Below are 7,635 nucleotides of genomic sequence, written 5' to 3'. Positions count from 1 at the left end.
CATTTTATTTGTTGTTGAACTTTATACCGGTTTATATAGTTTCTTAAGTATTTCCAGCTAACGTTTATAATGTATCCAACCATCTATTTACATAGTTGTTGAATCACTGCATTCATTGTTGTTATTGCAACTTTCTTGTGGGAAAATTCTCCATTGTTGTTGTTTTTGTTGGCTTCCAGCCACTGTGGCAATGCAGCCGCCAAAGCCGCAAGTTGTCTCAGTCTCCCTACACATTCTCCGCCTGTCTCTTGGTTTCTCCTTGGCTTTTAATTGTCACAGAAAGATATATGTGTACGACATACGGCGTGTATATGTATATATATATATATTTTACCATTGTGCCACGCCCATATATGTAATGCCAGACGCCCACTTGTTTACCGCTCGCTGGCATTTTGTTCGCTTTCCTGTTTTCCGGATCTCTTGTCGCCCGCCTTCCGGATCTCTCTCCACAGCAGCCGCATCTTCGATGGGTGTGGGAGTGGGTGTGGATGTGGGAGTGGGTGTGTAAGTAGGCGTGGCAGTACGCCTATGTATGCCAGCACCACCGCCCTGCCATTTTCTCTCAGTCTCAGTCTCCGTCTCAGTCTTAGTCTCCGTCTCAGCATGTGTATTTGCACTTGGCAACTTAACGCCGAGGTTTCGTTTTAATAAGTTTAACAAGTTTCTTGGCATAATTTGCGGTGCTCGCTGGCTGGCTTGGCTTGCCTCGTCCTTTATCCACTTCTCGTACATCCACTTCCTGCTATGGTGCATTTGCTTGGCCTGTTGGCCGCGGGCTGTGAACTGTCGGAGTGTCCTGCAACAGGTCTTTACTTGAGACCCCAGTCTCGAGTTTCGCACGTAGCCAAACACGCCAGAAATGCGAGACCAGACGGAGTAGCAAAAACAAAAAAAAAAAAACACGACATAAATGGAAAAACAAAGAAGAAAATGGACGCCACTGTGGGTCGAAATTCGTTCAAGAGAAATAATTTATGTTGAAAAGGAGACTAGCCTATGATAATGTAACTCAACGTTAATTAAGGAATCGTATAACATGGCTGGAAATTTTCGATTTGGTTAAGAGGGAAGAACCTGTGAACCCAGAGGACATATCCTTATATCCTTGCACCGGTCACATTGTCTCGGTGCTTTCTAATTTGAGAGACGCCACTGCCACTCACCACAGTCCTTGGTCTTCGTGGCTGGAAAAGCTGGGGGAATAAAGGGAGAGGGAGATGGGGAAAATTCCGTGCGGCAAGCATACTTTTGTTCTTATCAGGCTGTCGGGGGGCTCCTTTGAAGTCGCCTCCGCCGCCATAATTCAATTAAAAATGGCAGCCGAGGTCCAAGGCAGCCGCATCCTGTTCCATACGCCGCCAGACCCTCCTCGCACCACCTTCTAAATGTCCTCCCTAAAAGGAGAAGGAGTGTCTGGCGAGGACATGACTGTCGGCAGGCGATTGGCTTTAAGTCTTTAGCAATAATAAAGAGGCGTGGCAGAGGGCACACAGTCCACAGTCCGTCGTAGGCTGCTCTTCCAAAAAATTTGCATGCAAACAATGACATGCATAAACAAGTAGCAACAGCAACAAGGACCAACGATGATGGTATGGCGACACATCCTCATAACGGAGGAGCCACGCTTGGACACGCCACTCCATAGGGGAGGCCACGGGCCAGGACCTTTCCCCCAAAAGCATCGTCTGCATCGCATTTCGGCCATTGTCCTTGACCAGCAGACGGTCTCGGGTCGTTCGACGGGAATGGGTTTTCCGAAAGGGATGGAGGTGCCGAATGTCTGTCTGTCGACGCGTTTATGGCAGATTTTTGTCAAGAGATGTGATTAGAAAACGGTGACTTTTTAGACTTTTTTAGATCGAAATTATAATTAAGAGAAATTAATGTACTTGTCCTGGATAAGATCCCTTTATCCTGATCCATTCTATATGAGAAAACATTAAACAGAATTGCTATTTGCCTGCCGACGCGTTAATGGCAGATTTTTGTCAAGAGATGTGATTAGAAAACTTTGATTTTGTAGGCTTTTTAGATCGAAAGGTAAGGCAATTTGTTTTGAATTATAAAAATCATTATAATTAAGAAAAATATATAGAAAAGATACTTGTCCTAGATAAGATCTCTTTATCCTGATCCATTTCGTAAGGGAAAACATTAAACAAAATGGCTGCCTGCCTGCCTTATGGCTGATTTTTAGCAAGGGATGAGATCAGAAAACCGTGACTTTTTAGGCTTTTTAGATCGAAAGGTTGGGAAAGTTGTTTTGGATCGAGAAAATCATTGTAATTATGAGAAATTAATGTACTTATCCTGATCCATTCTGTAAGGGATGGTCTGTTTTTCTGTCGACTCGTTAATGGCAGAATTTTGTCAAGAGATGTGATCCGAAAACCGTGGTTTTATAAGCTCTTTAGGAAGGAAATTAGTTTTGAAAGCATTATATTTAAGACGACTTAATGTGCTTATCCCCGAATATCTTACGATCCCTTTATCCCGATCTCTAACAAAACTGCTTTTTCTTTTCACCTTAAGTCACAGTTTCCCATTTTGAGCATCACTGTTAACCATATCGGCCTAGGATATATCCCTTCAAAATTCGGTATCAAGATTAGCTGGATGAATGATGGCCACCGAGGATGCCATTTCTGATTTCTGAGGTGAGAGTGACTCAACTCAGGTGACAAGGGAGACAGATGATAATCACAACGATGGGGGGGAGGTGAAAGTTTTCCAATTTTGTGAAACGTGCAACGTTGCAAATGAATTTTTGTGGGAGAAAACTCTTGTGAGTTTGCTACCAAAAATAAGTAGATTCATTTTTTTTTGTAAATATTTCCATACCATTTTAATTCATAGCCAGGAATGTGGAACCAAAAAAAATGCCGGCAACTTGGAACTTACAACGCAGTTGAACTTCAGCTCATTCGGATTTTCCCAATTTCGAATCCCTTTTCATTTTTGCCAAAGAAACTTTCAATTCACACGCACGCAAACTTGCGAGGAGAGTTGCCAATGAAATCCCTTCAACTAGCAGGAGATTCAATCAGGACTTTGGAGAGGGATGAGAAGGAGTCGTCGGAGGGCACTACCATCCAAAAATCCGAGCGGCAAGAGCGAAGAGAACGCGCCAAAGTCGAGAGCTTAGCGCGAATTTAAATATGCGAGCTGCATACTTTTAGGGGCAGACAAACAGTGCGTGCGAAAAGGCAGCCAGCAGGGCAAGAAGGGAAAAACTGGTGGAAAAAGCGAGGAAAACTGCTGGGCAGCAGGTGTGGCATGCAGGGGGGACGAAGGGGAAGGGTTCAGGGGGTGCCGTATTCAACGCAATGTTTTCGGCATTAGCCGGCCACGTTTTCGTTGTGATTGTTGTTGCAGCGATTTTCAAATCAATTGGCAAACAGAACAACAAAAGCGCAAACACAAACAGAAAGCTCAGTGTATGTATGTTTGTAAATGTGTGTGTGTGTGTGCGTGTATGTGTGCGTTTGGTTGAGTGAATATCGTGTGGTTGTGTGAGCTGTGGCTGCACTGAGAGCAAAAATTGTGTGACTTTTCTGGACTAAATAAAACATAAATAAAATAAAGAAAAGAAACTAACTTATGATAGCCGAAGTTTATATACCCCTGCAGTTTGCATGTAAATTATAAATTAAAATATTTGCCTTCCTTGTATCGATATTTATCGAAATTTTAATATGACAATTTTTTCGTTAAAATCAAAGTTTAAAAAACTCATAACTCAGCCAAAAAAGCAGTGATTTCACTTCAAAAAACATTTCTGTGTTAGTTTTTTAAAAGGTTAAGAAATCTGCACACCCTAAATAAATTTTAAAATGTTAAATTTTTTGTTTTTTTTTTTTAATTTTTATGATGAAACCTCATATAAAGATCGATTCAGCTTTTGATGCTGATCAATAATATATATGATTTATGGGTTCGGAAATGACTTCTTTAAGAATTACAAGATTGAGAATACAATTATAATACCCTGTAAAGGTATAAATTGAGCTGTTTTAGATCATTATCAGAGCATAACAAATTATACTACATGTATCTTTTGAATACTTATTTTTCTAGGTTTTTAACATACTACTGCTTTAACAATGGTGATCAACAAATACATATAATTAATAAAATAATAAAACATAATAATTAATAATAAATTAATAACTATAATGTAGTGATATCTTTTAGCATAACTATTATTCTTTCTCCCAGGCTTCTAAAAAAAAACCCTTCTCAGATTTCTCTCAGTGCCGCGTGCTCCCTGTATATGTGTGTGTGCGCTGTCCTGTGAGTTGTGCTTTGGCGGCATTTACTCGGTGCAGTAACATAAATTACCACAGGCGGCGACCACATTGGATCCCCCTTTTTCCCCGCCCCTGCGCTCACAGCACAACATAATAAACGGGACAGGTCGCGACCGCCGAAAGAGGGGGTGGCTTACCACTGGAAAAGGGAGGGTGGTTCTGAGGGGGGTTTTTGGGGTTTAAGGTCTACGGTCTGGCTACCGCCCGCCCCCCTCCTCACCGCAGACGAGCCACTGCAACGTTTTGCGGCTTGCAAATTATTTACTTAATTGCCAACGAAATGTGTCTAATGAGGCAAACGGCAAAATGCAATGAATGCCAATGCGAAAGCACTGCAAATGGCACAAAAGGATTACCGAAAGGATATATATGGTAAATAGTGTCTGCCACATTTCTAGTCCTTCAATCAATTGCTCTCTCTCTATATATATATTCCCTATAATTCGATCCTGCCTTTTTTTTCCTAATTCCCATTTTTTTTTTTTTGTTGAAGCACAAAGGGAATTTAAAGTTCGTTATTTCGTTGCATTGGCTCTGGCTTTATTCTTTGCTTAGCTGCAAAATAATTTCCGGCAGACAATGGACAGTCGAGAATCGAATTTTTCGGAATGTCACCGGCAAGGACGACAATCCAGGGGGGGGGGCGTCGAGCAGGCGTGTGTGGGGGGGGGGAGGGGAAGGGGAAAAAACCGAGCAGGACGACGTTCAAAATGGTCATGTTTGCATATGTCCCTTGTGTTACCGCCTAGCAAGGGGGGAGGTAAAGGAGCAGGAGCTGGAAGGAGGGGCAGGAGCAGGGGCAGGAGTAGGAGCAGGGAGCAGGGGGTTCAGGGAGGTTGCTGCATGCTGGGGGAAGGGGCGTGGCCATATCGAACATTAGCTAAAACTCAAGTGAGCCGCAACGAATTGAAACGAATCGAATTTCTAGCCAGGAACGATGCAAGGAATGTGGGGCACACCGAAAGGAGACCCTGGATGGGGCACCCCTACCGTCTCTCTCCCTCTCACTCGCTCTCTGATAGCCCCTCTATGTTTGCTAATACACTGGCAGAAAAGGGGGAATACTTACAAAATAAATTAAGACTTGATAGGAAATAAGGGAAAGCTTGTAGTAAAAAATATCAGTTAAATAATAAGTACTATTAAGCAATTATTTATAATTTAAAATAAATATTAGAAAATATTTCCTTATAATATTTATAAGGATAAGTACCATAAACAGTAAAATTCTCAACTAATTCCGCCTTAAAATATAAGTTCCTATAATATAACATATTTCAAATGAAGGTTAGGTGTAACCGTAACTTAACATTTCTACTGTAAAAGAGAAACCCTCTGAATGTTATAGACACTTAAAATTCCCAACTAATTCTGGCTAAAATTATATCTTCTTAAAATATATTTTTTAAAAATTTATAATGGTTAATCAAACTTAATCAAACTTTACATTTCTACAGTGGAAAAGCAACCCCTAACAAGGTTCATATAGACAGTTAAAATTCCCAACTAATTCTGTATAAAAATATATCTTCGTAAAATATATTTCAAGTAAAGTTGAGCATTAATCTAAAATAAAAATTTATGAAGTGAAAAAGAAATCCTCTTGATTAAAGTCACTCCTACCTCCTCTTTACATCACAATTTCTGGATTTTTCTGAACCCAAGCAAATAAAAAGAATTCCGCAACAAATTTCTCTCAGTGCAGAACGGTGGGGTGCAGCGCTTTGCGGCGTGTTTGTGCACTGACAGCAACAGCGACAAAGTTGATTTATCAGTTTGCTGGCCATTAATCATCGCAGCGACAAGTTGGACAGCCAGCGGACCAGCTGGGGTCAAAGGCAGCCCGCGACCCCGCGATTGCCCCCTCACCGTTGTCCGTCCAGTTTTGCCATATCCTCCGTCACACATCCTATATCCCATATCCCATATCCCATATCCTTTTGCTGTTCGCCAGCGATACTCGGTTCTAACGGTCAACAATGTCGCTAACGCTTCAGCGCTTTGCCATTTTCTCGTTTCGAAATTTTCCTGTATTTTCTCTCCTTGTTTTTTTTTAGGAGTGAGATAATAAAACAAGAGGAAGGAGTTTTCTTTTCTAATAACCCACGAGAACACTGGCTCAGGGACCCTACTCCCTGTCAGCCGGAACGATTTGTTTTGCATTAGAAAACCGGAAGGTGAGGTGAAAAATTCTTCCATTTCTTGGCTGCATTTCAATTCACAGCGCATAAATTGAGAAAATCGCCGATGGCTGGTAAAAGTTTTTGGAGGCAGTTGCAGGACTTCCGGTAGTAAAGGATCTCATAAGACAAATATTCTTAACCCTTTAGAGATTAAGTCATTATTTTATTTGGATATTTTTGTAAATGGTTAACTAAATAAATTGTTAAATAAATGCTTAAATATAACTCTTTTGATTTGGGAATAAAATGGGATTAACATAAAACAAGAGTTGCTTTTCCTGAACTCAATGCAATTTAAGTCACTATTTTATTGGAATATATTTTTTTTTTTCAAATAGTTATCCCTAATAAATTCTTAAATATAACTCTTTTAATTAAGACCCTTTGAATTTCGAGTCTCCCTTTTATGACTTGCATTCATTGGGTTAAATATCCTTTGGTGTCGTATCCTAGTTCTTGTGCCATTTATCTGAGCTGCGCAGGTGACACGCAGTGGAAAATGTGCAAAATTGCTGGACATATATATTGATCTTCTACTGCCGGTGCTAGTGGGGATTCCCCTTCCCCGGCTTAACCCCCTAAAATGCCCCAATGGCGATAAATGTTAAACGGCCAAATCGATGGCAACACATGCGAGCCAAAAGCCAAAAGAGTAGAGACTCCTCCTTCATTCCTTTCTCCACTAAAACCCCGCCAGGGCTCGCTGTCCTGGGAGTCGATTCCTTTAGCCTTTCGGTGGAATATATATCCATCTCCTGCTGCTCCAGTATCTCTATTTGCTGCCATCCCCCCCTTTTCCCCCGTGATTCAACGGCGCCCCTGCAGGGTGCAATTAAAGAGCCGCCAGTTAAAGCCGACAAAAGCAAATGCAAACAAGAAAATCGAGTTTTAGAACCCGATGAAAACGAAATGGAAATGCTCTTTATGTGAATATATTAACCAAGACTATTAATTATTATATACCTAAGATTTGCCAAGATTTTTTATTGAGAAATTCTTGTAAGAAAGTTTAAGACTTAAGCTTAAATTTCCTCTAAACAAATCCCTCCAGAAGCAGCATTCAATCAGGTGTCCACCAATGATATATGTCCTTTGGCCTATAGTCCTCTCTCTACTTGTCATAGCTCTCTGGTATAGAG

Source organism: Drosophila serrata, unplaced genomic scaffold, assembly GCF_035046125.1.
Source record: "Drosophila serrata isolate PLE 108 unplaced genomic scaffold, ASM3504612v1 contig_23, whole genome shotgun sequence".
Lineage (NCBI taxonomy): Eukaryota > Metazoa > Arthropoda > Insecta > Diptera > Drosophilidae > Drosophila > Drosophila serrata.
This window is presented reverse-complemented; position numbering follows the sequence as displayed.